Genomic DNA, 14,131 nt, shown 5'->3' with positions numbered 1-14,131 from the left:
CTTTGCTCATCATATGCATGTGTTATTTGTATGTACTGATCATTTTCTTCTTCTTTCTCCTTCCCATGTTATTTCATACGGAAGTTCTTAGAGCTTAACTGACACTATAATCTTTGAATAACAGAATCCTTATTGGGATTATGGCTAAATTTTTGGAGGGCTTTTTGTGTGACTGTGATTGAAAGGTGCTTTTTTAATGCTTATTTGGGGGAATTTATACCTGAGGAAAAACAACTCTTTATATACATTTGAATGTAAAATTTAAGTGAACAGAAGCTACTGTGCAGAATAAATAGAACAAGAACAGTATGTGCTGAGTAAATCTAATTTAAAAAACTATTACCTCTAATGATTATCTTCATTACAAATATCTATTTTGGAATCAGATGATCCAGCTTGTGAAAAGTTCTTTGATTTTAGGCAGGATACTTAATAGTACTCAGGAAATATGGATAGCCTAGGGTTCTTACGAGGCTAGAGTGAGATAATGGACAGAAAGAATTCAATTCAGTAAAATGTGTAGATTTTCAATAATTGTTATATTTTTTCAAATCATCCATTAATTCATGTATTCATTCAATTAATTTGTCATGCACTTACGCTGGGATAGACTGTATGGTAGGCACCAATGCCTCTTTTCACGGAAACTAAAGTCTTTTTGGGAGGGGATGACAAATATTAAACTCCCATTTCAATGTTCTTTATCTAAACTTCTCTCAGTTCTCCAACTCTGTTTGTTCAAAGCACTTGTGATCATATTTGCTTTGGGCTTTGCTTGTTTACTTTTTTTATCTCCTCCTAGAGACAGTAAACTTTTGAGAAAGTTTACAGAGAAAGCCTCCTTCCTGACTTGTGTTCTTCTCCTATCACCACAGAACACATTATATAAAATTATCTGTAATTAAAATAATATCAATATTTGAAAATAAACAAATAAGTATAAATTTTGGTAAGCACTCTAAAAGCTAATAACAAGATACTTTACAAAAATCACCTATAGAAGCAACAAATGAGAAAGAACAGGAACAGAAGAAAATATCAATATTCCGGCCCAAAGGGGAAGTTGGAAGAACCGGTTTCAGAGTTCAGTCTCCCAGAGGAGCTGTTACACAATCAGTGGCAAGGTTAAGTGCAGATGTCCTGAAGGCTCATGGAAGTGCTGTGTGCAGCTTCACTCTGGTAAATCTCCTGCTGTTCTATGAACACACCTAATGGTTGTTCCTACCACGGCCCAAAGGCGGCCTCTATTACATGTCCTGTCTCTTTTGGGGGGCACTTCTTCACTTTATACAAAGTGAAGGAACAACCTCATCCAGTGTCCAAGCAAAAGCTTTTGAGAGAATAACCAATAGCAGAATAAACCCAGGCACAAGGACATAGCCTCTGATGCCATGGTGTCAGACAGAAAGGGCAATACATGTATAAAAACTTTTGTAGATGAATCTTCTTAAATACTCACATGTGGACACATGGCAAGGCAATATTTAAATCCAAAAGAGTGAATTTAGCTCAGAAAGAGCTACTGATGTTATTAAGAAAATCTTTTTTCCCATTGTAATGAAAAAAAAATTTTGTTACAAAACTTTGGTTGCACAACAGAGTTAAAGAAACTATGTAAGATGTTGCAGTCTATTCTTTCAGCATATCTTCTTCATCTGATATGTCTTAAGTGAACATTAAAATGATATTTGGGGTTAAAAGAGTTTATATATTGTGCATCTTTAAGTGAATATTTTTCTATACTCTTTGTTAATTATTCATGTCACAAATTAGTGGAAAGTGTTTTGAAGTTTTAGGGTTAATTTTTTTAAATGTGTGCTTACAACTGAGTCCTTATCACAGGGGCTGTTCCTAAATTCAAAAAAACCAACTTCCATGTTACAGATATTAATAAGTGAACAACTTATACACTGAGAAAATGCCTTTGTTAGTGTTTTTAAGTTTTAGAATGTACTACATAAATTATAGGTGACTGCATCCTTAACACAATAGAACTTTTACTACCTAAGCACTACCCCCACTGTGCCTACTCAAAGTAAGTGAGTGCACATTTCAGACACAACTGCAGTGTTGAGTTCATCACAGTTGCTTTTGGGTCAGAGCAGTGTTTAAGCAACTTTGCAAGTAGTTTCTTTCTCAGCAGTCAATATAAAATTAGGCCCAAAATCCGGTAACGAATATGGATTTCTTTAACTATGCTCTCTTATATTTGACTATCTTCCTCACTTGTGTCATAGTGCTTTTTTCCTAAGATGATGTAGGAAAACACCACTACTTCTCTTTGGTACACTATTTTATGAAATTGAGGATATTTTGTAGTACATACAACTTTTATCTATATACATACAGAATTTCTATATACAGAAATTCTTTTTTTAAAGTCAGAACAACTTTCCACCTGCACCGAGGCCCAGCAATGGAGATAAACCTCAGGATCATTGGCAGCTGCAAACAAGGTGCACACTGCCAGTCAAAGCAGCATCTGACATAGGCTTGAACCAGTGTCCCTCCAGAGAGGCCGAGGACAAAGAGACAAAGGGGCCAGCTTCAGACTGAGCAGAATCTGATAAGCTTCCAAAGCACCATGTCCACAGTGAGATCTCAGCAGGCACCAAACCCTACTGAGGCAAATTCTGCTCATGTGATCAGCACCTGCACAGTAGCTTGCATACTGGGTTGGGAGTTGACCCTGATAGCCAGCCTGGGGCTAAATCCCATGCACAGAAAGGCCAGTAGCAATCAAGACTCAATGAAAACAAGAGAGCCCACATAACATGCAGAAGCCATTCCTAGAACACCCAGCTCAGGTAACAAAGGAGATTTGAGCACCAGGTCCCATATGACACCTATTACAGAAGACCATCCTACCAGAACTGGGAGTCGTAGAAGATCTACCTAATACATAGAAACAAACACAAAGAGGCAGCTAATATGGAGAGACAAAGAAACAGGCCCCAAATGAATAAAACAAGAGAATCCTCCAGAAAAAGAGCTAAATGAAAAAAAAAATTCATCAGATATGAAGTTCAAAGTAATGATTATAAGCATGCTCAACAGCATGATAAGAGGCCACAGAGAGTAAAAAACAGACCTGTCAGAAAAGAAGAATGCAATATCTGAAATAAAGAATACATTGGAAGGTAAAATGTAGCAGAGGGAAGAATCAGTGATTTCAAAGATAAGGTAAAAACTACCCAATCAATTGAAGCAGCAAATTGAAAATGGAATTTTAAACAATGAGTATAGTTTAAGGGACCATTGGGACAACATGAAGCATAACAACATCCATGTCATAGGGATATCAAAAGGAAAAGATAGACAGCATGCAATCAGGAAACTATTAAAGAAATATGGACCAAAAACTTCCATAGACGTAGGTGAAGAAAAATGACACACAAGTCAAGGAAATAAAGAGAGTCCAAACAAAGAGGCAACACAAAGGTATATCATAGTTTAATGTTCCAATCAAAAGACATATAGGGTAGCTGAATGGGTAAGAAAACAAGACCCATGTATATATTGTGTTTAACAACCCCACCTTAGAATAAAAGATACACATAGACTACAAGTAAAGAGATGAAAAAAGATATTTCATGAAACAGGAAAGAAAAAGAATCTGGGGTAGCAATATTTGTATCTGACAAAAGGGTACTAAAACCAAGACTATAGTAAGAGACAAAGACACTACATAATGATAAAGGGAACACTCCAACAAGACAATATAACACTTTTAAAAATTTATGCAATCAGCCATGGCTGGTGTAGCTCAGTGTATTGAGCGTGGGCCTGCAAATCAGATGATCGAGGTTCGATTCCCAGTCAGGGTACATGCCTGGGTTGCGGGCCGGTTCCCGGAAGGTGACACACGAGAGGCAACCATACATTGTTGTTTCTCTCCCTCTCTCATTCCCTTCCCCTCTAAAGATAAATAAAATCTTTAAAAATAAAAAAAACATATGTATGCACCCAGCATTAGAGCACCTAATATGTAAATCAAATCTTGATGAACATAAAAAGAGAAATTGACAGTAATACAGTCATAGTAGGGAACTTTAACACTCCATTGACATCAATGGTTAGCTCTTCCAGACAGAAAATCAACAAGGAGACATGGCCTTAAATGACACGCTACATGTAATAGATTTAAGTGATTTAATTTCACCACTAAGCAGCCTAATAGCGATTCTCTCGAAGTACACATGGCACCTTTTCTAGGATAGACCACATGGTAGGTCACTACACAAGCCTCCATGAATTAAAGAAGATTGAAATCATACTAAGCATTTTCTCTGACTATACTGCTATAATACCAGAAATTACTCACAGGATATAAAACTGAGGAACACCCAAAAACATGGATGCTACACAAAATATTGCTAAACAATGAATGGTTAACAGTGAGGTCAAGGAAAAAATCAAAAGATACCTTGTAACAAATGAAAGTGAGACCACAAGGACCCAAAATCAGTGGCACAGAGCAAAAGTAACCCAAAAGGAAAATTCATGGCATCACTAGCCTATCTCAAGAAACAATAGCAACAACAACAATACAAAGCTTAAATAAACAGCCAGCTTTACACTGAAAGTAACTTGAAGAAAATACTAGCAACAAACCAAACCCAAAGTGTATACAAGGAAGGGGATAATACAAATCAGAGCAGAAATAAACTAAACAATCTAAACAAATATACAAATGGTAAATAAAACCCAGTATTTCTTTGAACAAATGAATAAAATTGGCAAACCTTTAATCAGAGTCATCAAGTCATAGAAGAGAGGGTACAACTCAATAAAATCAGGAATGAAAGAGCAGAAGTAACAACTGACACCAAAAATCTACAAAGAATTAATTGTAAGATGAACTCCTTTAACTTGACTTTATCTGGGAAGCACTTTATCTGCCCTGCCATTCTAAATGATAGCTTTGCTGGATACAATAATCTTGGATGTAGGCCCTTGCCTTTCATGACTTGGAATACTGACTTCCAGCTCCTTCATACTGCAATGTTTCCTTTGAGAAATCAGCTGGTAGTCAAGCACATTTTAACATCCCTGTTGGCCATTTTATGTATTCTTTGAAAAAATCTATTCAATTTCTCTACCAATTTTGAAATAAATTTTATTGCTATTGAGTTGTATTAGTTCTTTATATGTTTTGGACATTAATATCTTATCACATACAAAATTTGCAAATACTTTCTCTCATTCTGCAGGTTGCCTTTTCATTTTGTTGATTACTTCCTTTGCTGAACAGAACTTACTAGTTTGATGTGGTCCTTGTTTATTTTTACTTCTGTTACCTGTACTTCTGGTGTCATTTCCAAAAATACTACCAGCAAGACCAATACCAAGATGCACTTACTATGTTTTCTCTAGAAATGTTATGGACTTGTTGTTATGTGTAGGCTTTTTCCATTTCCTGTTCATTTTTATGAGTGCTGCAGTATAGGGTCAGGTTTCATTTTTCTTCATGTGGTTTTCCAGTTTCCCAACCCCATTCACTGAAAATACACTATCCCTTCCCCACTGAGTATTCTTACCTCCTTTGTCAATTTGACTACATATTTGAGGCTTTTTTCTCTGAATTCTCTCTTCTGATCCATTGGTCTATGTGACTATTTTTATGTCAATATCATAATTTTGATCATGATAGTTTTGTGATATAGTTTGAAATCAGGAAGTGTGATACATTCAGCTTTGTTCTTCTTAAAAAACATTGTTTCAGGCCCTGGCTGGTGTAGCTTAGTGGATTGAGCGTGGGCCTGTGAACCAGAGTATCGCGGTTGGATTCCCAGTCAGGGCACATGCCTGGGTTGCGGGCCAGTTCCCAGCAGGGGACACATGAGAGGCAACCATACATTCATATTTCTCTCCCTCTCTCCTTCCCTTCCCCTCTAAAGAAAAATAAATAAAATCTTAAAAAATAAAAATAAAAAACATTGTTTCAGCTATTCACGGTTACTCTGCCTCCATACAAACTTTAGGGTTGTTTTTCCTATTTCTATAAAAGGCCTTTAAATGTGTATTTGGATTGTATTTAATATAGATGGCTTTGGGTAGTATGGATATTCTGACAATATTTTTTCCAAATGTCATTTTTTATTATTAACGTGTTTTTGTTTATGATTCATATTAAATAATACTGTGTATAATGTGGCGGGCCCTGTCCAGCAGAGTCTGCCTGTTGCTGATGGAGAGAATGAATGTATAGATGACAACAATCCTGTGGAGAAAAAGAGAACAGGCACAACTACTCTCTCAAGGGCAGAGTGCCTATGGATGCCTCAGCCACTCCCTCAAGGTGGGAGCGCACCGACCCTTGCCTAGACAGGCTTTTATTGTTTTCCTGGGTTCTAACATCATAGAAAGATTTATTATCTAATACATAGAATATTATTGTCTACATTTTAGGTACAATCAAGAAAATGAAAATAACGTGCAAAGGGGAATGGCAATGAGCTGATTAGCTCTGTCCTTGGGAGAACTCATACAGGCTTTGGAAATTACCTTGAAGATAGACAATACACACTTGTTGTTTTAGACCAGGGTGATGGAGTTTTAGCATTAGCAAGCCATAACAATCTGTATGCATTTTCTAGGCCTGATTTCCATGGGAAAGCTCAGTGTGAAGGTCTGGCTACTGCCCACCACTTCGCTTCTGTAGGTTTTCCATACAGAGCTGAGTCACATTTGCCAGGCCAAAACAAACTGGTCCCCTACAGTGTAAGTTGCAGGTGTATAGCATAGTGGCTAGACAATCGTATAATTTACTAAGTGTTGCCTCTTACACTTGCAGTACTCAACTAGCACCATACTTATTGCAATACTATTGACTATTCTCCCTATGCCTCCTTTGACATCCCAGGGATTAGTTTGTAACTACCAGTCTTATGTTTTTCAGCCCCTCACCTAACCAGCTTCCTTTCTAGTAACCACCAGTCTATTTTTTGTATCCCCGAGTCTGTTTTGATTGGTTTATTCATTTATTTTACTCTTTAGATTCCACAAAAAGTGAAATCATTTACTGTTTGTCTTTGATGACTTAATTTACTTAGCATAATGTCCTCTAGAACCATCCATGCTGTTGCCAATCATAAGATTCCATTATCTTTGATGGCCAAATAATATTCTACTGTTCATATATACCAATATTTTTTAATTCACACTACTATTGGTGGGTACAAAGGTTGTTCCAACATCTTGGCTATTGTAAATAATGCTGCAATGCACATAGACAAACATGTTTTTTTCAAATTAGTGTTGTGTTTCCTTGCATATATGGTCAAAAGTGCAATCACTAAGTCATGAGACAATTCATTCATTTCTAATTTTTTAATAACTCCATACTGACTTCGAAGTGACTGTACCAGTCTGCATTCCCACCACCAGTGCACTAGGGTTCCCTTTTCTCCACATCCTTGCCAACACTTGTTTATTGTTTCATCAATGAGAGCCATTCTGACAGGTATGAGGTGATATCTCATTGTGGTTTTAATTATATTTCTTTGATGATTCATGACATTAAGCATTTTTCATCTCTTATCTATCTCTATGTCCTCTTTAGAGAAATGTCTACTCAGGTCCTTTTCCCATTTGTTATTATTTCGATTGTTTAATATTTGGTGTTAAATTATACAAGTCCTTTATACATGGTGGATATTAACCCTGTTTCAGACACATAGCTGGGAAATATATTTTCCATAAGTGGGGTTTCTTTTTATTTTGTTGATAGCATATTTTTTTTTGCAAAAGTCTTTTATCTTGATGTGGACACATTTCTTTGTTATTTCTGTTGTTTTCCTTGCCCAAGGAGATATATCAGACATGATATTACTCACTAAACTATTTGAGATTTTACTACCTATATTTCCATTTAGCAGATTAATCGTTTTGCATCTTACAATTAAGTCTTCATACACTTTTACTTTATTTTTGTATATGGTATAACTATGATCTAGTTTCACTTTTTGCATCTATCTGTCCAATCTCCCAATACACTTTATTAAATAGAGATTCTTTACTCATTTACTACTTCAGAACAGTGCATGTTCTGGCCTCCCTCGTTAAATATTAACTGACCTTAAAGTTGTGAGTTTATTTCTGGGCTCTCTATTCTGGTTCATTGATGTATATGCTATTGTTTGTACCACTACCATGCTGTTTTAATAACTATGACCTTGTAGTATAATTTGATATCAGGTAGCATGATTCCTCCAACTTTCATCTTTTTTTCCCCAGTATTGCTGAGGATATTTGAAGGGTTTTGTGGCTCCATATAAATTTTGGATATTCATTCTAGTCCTGTTAAATGTGCCATTGGTATTTCCATAAGAATAGTGTTGACTTTACTGGTTGCTTTGGAAAGTATGGATATTTTAACAACATTAATTCTTCTTATCCATGAACCCACTACATGCTTCCATGTGTTTGTATTTTCTTCAATGCCTTTCTTCACTGTCTTATAATATTCTAAGTGCACATCTTTTACCTCCTTGGTTATATGTATTCTAAGAATTTTTTAATGCACTTGTAAATGGGATTGTTTGCTTAGTACCTCTTTCTGATGGTTCATTATTGGTGTGAAAAAATGCAATGAACTTCTGAACATTTATTTTATATCCTGCTATTTTACTGAGTTCATTTATCAGTTCTAGTAGTTTAATGTTGGATACTTTAAGGTTCCTAATATAAACAATCATGTCATTTTCAAATAAATGAAACTTTTCAAATGGAAAGGTTCCTAGTCCTTTCAAATGGAAAGGACTAGGAAGTCCTAGTCCTATTGTTTAGAAGAAATGTCAGAATTTCAATGGCTAAGAAAGCTGATCAGGTTAATTTAAGATTATAGAGGAAATAAAGAATTGAGTTATAAAAACATTAATCATTATGCAAATAAATTTGATATATATTCATGCATTATATATAAAGATTAATATATATATAATATGTGTATATATTTTATACACATACACAAGGTCACATAGAAGAGAATGACTTAAAAAGTAGAACCAAGACCAAAGTCTCAAAAATAAATCTGCTAAAAATTAACCCAATAACAATAACCTCTTAATTGAGGCATTCAAGATACACTGTGAAAGAAAATGGGGCATCAAAGGGCAAACAGGAAAAGGAGAAAGCTGGTTGGTGAGTGAAGTGGGAGGGTGAGTAGGTCTGTCCAGAATAAGATTAGATATGTAATCCAAAGACCAACATTTCTAAGATAGCAATGCTAACAATTAATCAGAAGTCGTAGCTCAAGGAAATAAGCTTTTAGATGAGATGTCATCACAAAGGGTATGAAAGGTGACATGAAGGGAACAAGGCATCAAAGTGACAATAACAGCAAAGAACTGCAGAGCAGGTTGGGTTGAATGGTGGGTAGCTCTGTGGCAAATGAAAGACTAGATTAATAATCTAAGGACAAAGTTTTTAGTGAGTCTGCTAAAATTAATCAAGATGATAGGTCATTAAAAATAAACTCCAGGTTGAGATAACAAAGTGAACATATGCTCTGTGCTGTGGAAAAGAAGGCATGAAATGGCAAACAAAGTAGAAAGTCAAACAGAGAATGGGGTAGGTGGATGGGTTGTTGGATCTATACAAATATAACACTAAACAAATCATACAAAGTCACAAAGAAGCTTAGAATACATTTAGGTAAAGAATGGCACAGAGGTTTAAGAGATTGATGCAAACAGACTTTTACAACAAAGTCAGTTTTCTATCCTGACTTTCTACAAGTTACTCATCACAGCATTGCTACTTTATTCTAGAGATAAACTGGCAAAGAATATCTTTTGGCCAATTTATAGAGAATTTTCAGCTTTTCCTAGTAAATCTCCCTTACCACCCTTTCCCACGTGTTTTGGAATACTTATCTTTAGTTTTTCTAGTATTTATAACTTTTTGGAGACGAGATACACAAATTTAGTATGGGAAAACACTTGATGGACTGAGTTATGATATAGCTCCTCAGGTCCCCATTCTTCTCAATCAGTTAATGAAGCTGCCTTCTTTTTATGTTATATTGTTACAGTCAGTGTTTCAGAATGTTTCAAATTTACCAGCACAAAAAAATAAATGACATGAAGATGGCAGTAAAGAGGTAATATGCCCTGGCTGATGTGACTCAGTGGATTTAATGTTGGCCTGCAAACTAAAGGGTCACTGGTTCAATTTCCAGTCAGGTCTCATGTCTGGGTAGAGGGCCAGGTGCAAGAGGCGACCACACATTGATGTTCCTATATCTCTCTTTCTCCCTCCCTTTCCCTCTCTGTGAAAATAAATAAATAAAAATCTTTAAACCATAGTAACATGTCTTTCTCTTGCCCCAGAGAAGCTGTAGCAATGACTGTCACATTATAGAGCACACTATCCGCAGCCCTGGTCTGTTTTTTTTGTTTTGTTTTTTGTTTTTGGTTTTTGGTTTGTTTTTTTTTTTTTTTTGAGAGGGGGTTAACACCAGGTAGGGTCTTGTTGGCCTAAAGAGATTTGGAATTTATTCTGAAAGAATTGAGAAGCCAAGCAGAAATTTCAAACAGAAGAGTTATATAATTTTACGTCCTTCAAAACAATGTCATTCTGGGTGACAATGTGCATATTGGGTGAGAAACACACAATAGGTCAAAGAGAAGGGTAGAAGCTGAGGGACTAGCAAGGAAATGTTTCTCCTTCCATGATACAATTTCTCTTCAAAAAGTTTGAAAGCATTGACCTAAAACTTTATTTCACCTTCTGATTTATGTCTATGGGAGAATATCCCAAACTACCAAAAAATTTTTAATTTTTTTAAGCCAATAAGAGAGGACTGGCCCAAATAACATCAACACCTGACAAAATGCTCTGGAGAATGGCACTGTGGCAGTTTTTTTTTTGTTTGTTTGTTTTTTTTTTGCATTTAGAGCCAAAGGAGAGAATGTAAGAAAGGTTATCTGAAGTCCATTTCTGGTAGATTAAGTAGGTGGGAGAATGTGCAGGTGGGTGGGGGAGGGGAAAACTCTAGGATAAAAAGTGAAAAGGAGAGATACATACTTGTTTTACATTGGCAGGTACAGAATACTTCTTTCACATTGGTGGACACAGAATAGGTAACATTTTACATTTATAGTAAATTCACCTGGTATGTGGGCAACAAGAGATGTTTGAGGTAACTGTGTTCTGCTCTTCAAAGTCATGCCTTTGAGAAATTACTCAGGCATTTCAAAGGTCTGTTAGCCTTGATACATACGAACAACGAACTGGCCTTTTTAAGGTACAGATTAACCTTTTACTAAGGAAGCTATTGGCCTGGGATGAGACTACTCACCAGGACCCACCCAGTTAGAAATTTATGATCAGATCATCCTGTGTGGTGACCTTGTGTCACTGAACTTGTCCACCTGCTGTGTAGCCCCTGTTTCATTCACAGGAATAGCCTTTAGGATGGTTTCCATGATTCCTCTGCTAAAGAGATGTGACTCTCCCACCTTATACCCCATCTTCATTTTGTAAAATATTTTTCTCAGAAAATTTAAACTTTAAAGCAAAAACATCCATGAATACTTAAATAAAAATATACCTCCTCTGCAATTCTATGACATTTGTTTGAAACATAAGTGTGACACTTCAGAAACCTTTCATGGAAATAACTCATTCAGGCATATTAATTCCTTTCAATGTTGGCACCCTTGTGTTTCTCCTTCAGATATAAGGAGAATGCTATGAAATTGTCTAGAATTCATCACGACCAGCCAGTGAAGCCCCTGGATCGAGCTGTCTTCTGGGTTGAGTTTGTCATGCGCCACAAAGGAGCCAAACACCTGCGGCCAGCCTCCTATGACCTCAACTGGTTCCAGTACCACTCTTTGGACGTGATTGGGTTCCTGCTGGCCTGTGTGGCAACTGCTATACTTGCCGTCACGAAATGTGTTCTGTTTTGTTGCCGGAAATTTACAAAAACAGGAAAGAAGGATAAAAGAGAGTAGTGTTTTTTGAAACCTGAAGCTGATATACTAATACATGGGACCCATCCAGCTTATTCCATCAAGAGGCAGTTGCTCCTCCTGGGACAAAATGACTTTCCACAATTTAGCTTCACATTTGAAAATTTGCTTGCAAGTGATTTCCACCTCTTTAAAGTTTATACACATATCATGGCAAAGATACATTTGGTAAAAGTAAAACTAACAAAACCACACTGATATATATATATATATATATATATATATATATATATATATATTTCAATTTGTTATTCCAATTTTAAAGATATTCAGGAAAGAAAAACTAACTTGTCTCAAGCATTACACAAGGACACAAGAACTGGGAGTAGTCTGTCCACATGTCAATATTATTTCACAAATACTCAGAATACTTTAGCTACATTTTGCTGCAAAATGCTGTAGTTTCATCTTTTGCTAAAGAAACTATTCAATAATTAGAACTGTGTACAAAGATTGACCTTTCCATTTGATTTTGGGAGACGTGTAATGCTCCCTCTTTTGCTGTACATCCAGACTCAGCATCACTTGTGATTTAAAGACATGGCACACTGCTTGCTTTCAACTAGTTTAAGTCAATTTTCCACCAAAACGTACATGGAGTTAGAAATATAACAACAACTAGCCACTTCCTGTCATAAAACAGAGCTTTTTATGAACGACTGGATTCAGTATCTAATTCTCTTCACCTCAGAGCCCCTTGAAAAGATTCATCTGGTTGTTTTCACTCTCATTTCAGCTTTTAATAATGAATGTATTCTTCCAATTTTAGATTTCATCATGTAGAACCCATACTATGAAGGGACTTACTGAATTTGTGTCCTCTCAAGTGTGAGTACCCACATGTCCACTTCTTGCAAAACAAAGCACAACATCTCTCATCTACGTACAGATATAGGGAGCAACTCAACATTTCAGTTCAAGGGAGTTTGAAACGATGATTGTTAGTCCACATGACCACACTAGATCTGCATGTCTCATTCCTTCTCTCTTTCCTCAGATGCCTGCTGTTCCATCCCTCCCATTAACCTAATATAAAAACACATAATCCCTTAGCATGACAGAAAAAAACAGGATACAATCATCTCTTTCTTTTAAACTTAGGCATATTATGAAAGACCATAATCAATAACACTTCAAAAATAAGTACAGTCATGTAAATTTTACTGGAATGGAAAAATCAAATCACAAGGAATTTTCAAAGCCCCCCTAAAACAACAGGATTGAAGCAGTCCAGGGGACAACACCACTCCTGTCTTTCTTGGTCAAAAAGACCATCACCTAAGTCTCCCAGTAAACATTCTCCAGCCTAAGCATGCACTCAATTTAGAAACAAAGTAAAACTTCAGTGATGGGCGTCATCCCTGAACAATGTTATCACTGAAATCTCCACCTAACTCTTCTAATGATTTAAAACAACTTTAGAGGAAAACGGAAGTAACACAGTGCCATAATAGGTAGTAATGTTAAATCACACATACGTAATAAATACGTACCTATCAAAAATCACTTTATGTAAATGGCTTAAATATTCCAATTCAAAAGATATATGGTAGACGAATGGAAATGAAAATAAGGCCCATGTGCACATTGTCTTTAAGAAGCCCACCTTAGAAGAAAAGATACACTCAGACTACAAGTAAAGGAATTAAGAAAAATACTTCATGTAAAAGGAAAGGAAAGAAGCTGGGTTAGAAATACTGAAATCTGACACAATAGGCTCTAAAACCAAGGCTATAGTAAGATACAAAGAAGGACACTACCTAATGACAAAGGGAACAACGCGAAAGGAGGATATAACCTTAGCCAACACCCAACATAGGAGTGCCCAACATAGGAGCGCCTGAATAAGTAAAGCAAATCTTGAGGTACATAAAGGAAGAGATTGAGAAAAATACATTTATACTAGGGGTTTAAAAAACCACCCTGACTTCAATTAGTACATCCTTTACACAGAAGACCAACAAGGAGATGGCAGCTTTAAATGACATAGTAGATCTAAAGGATTTAATGGATATTTTCAAAGCATTTCATCTCAGAGCCACAGAATATATATTCTTCTCAAGTTCATTTGGGACGTTTTCTAGGATAGGCCACATATTATGACACAAAACAATTCTCAATCAATTTAACAACATTGAAATCACATCAAG

The sequence above is a fragment of the Sturnira hondurensis genome, unplaced genomic scaffold (assembly GCF_014824575.4).
Source record: "Sturnira hondurensis isolate 20B ecotype Veracruz unplaced genomic scaffold, ASM1482457v3 Scaffold0021666, whole genome shotgun sequence".
Lineage (NCBI taxonomy): Eukaryota > Metazoa > Chordata > Mammalia > Chiroptera > Phyllostomidae > Sturnira > Sturnira hondurensis.
Note: the sequence above shows the minus strand (reverse complement) of the source record.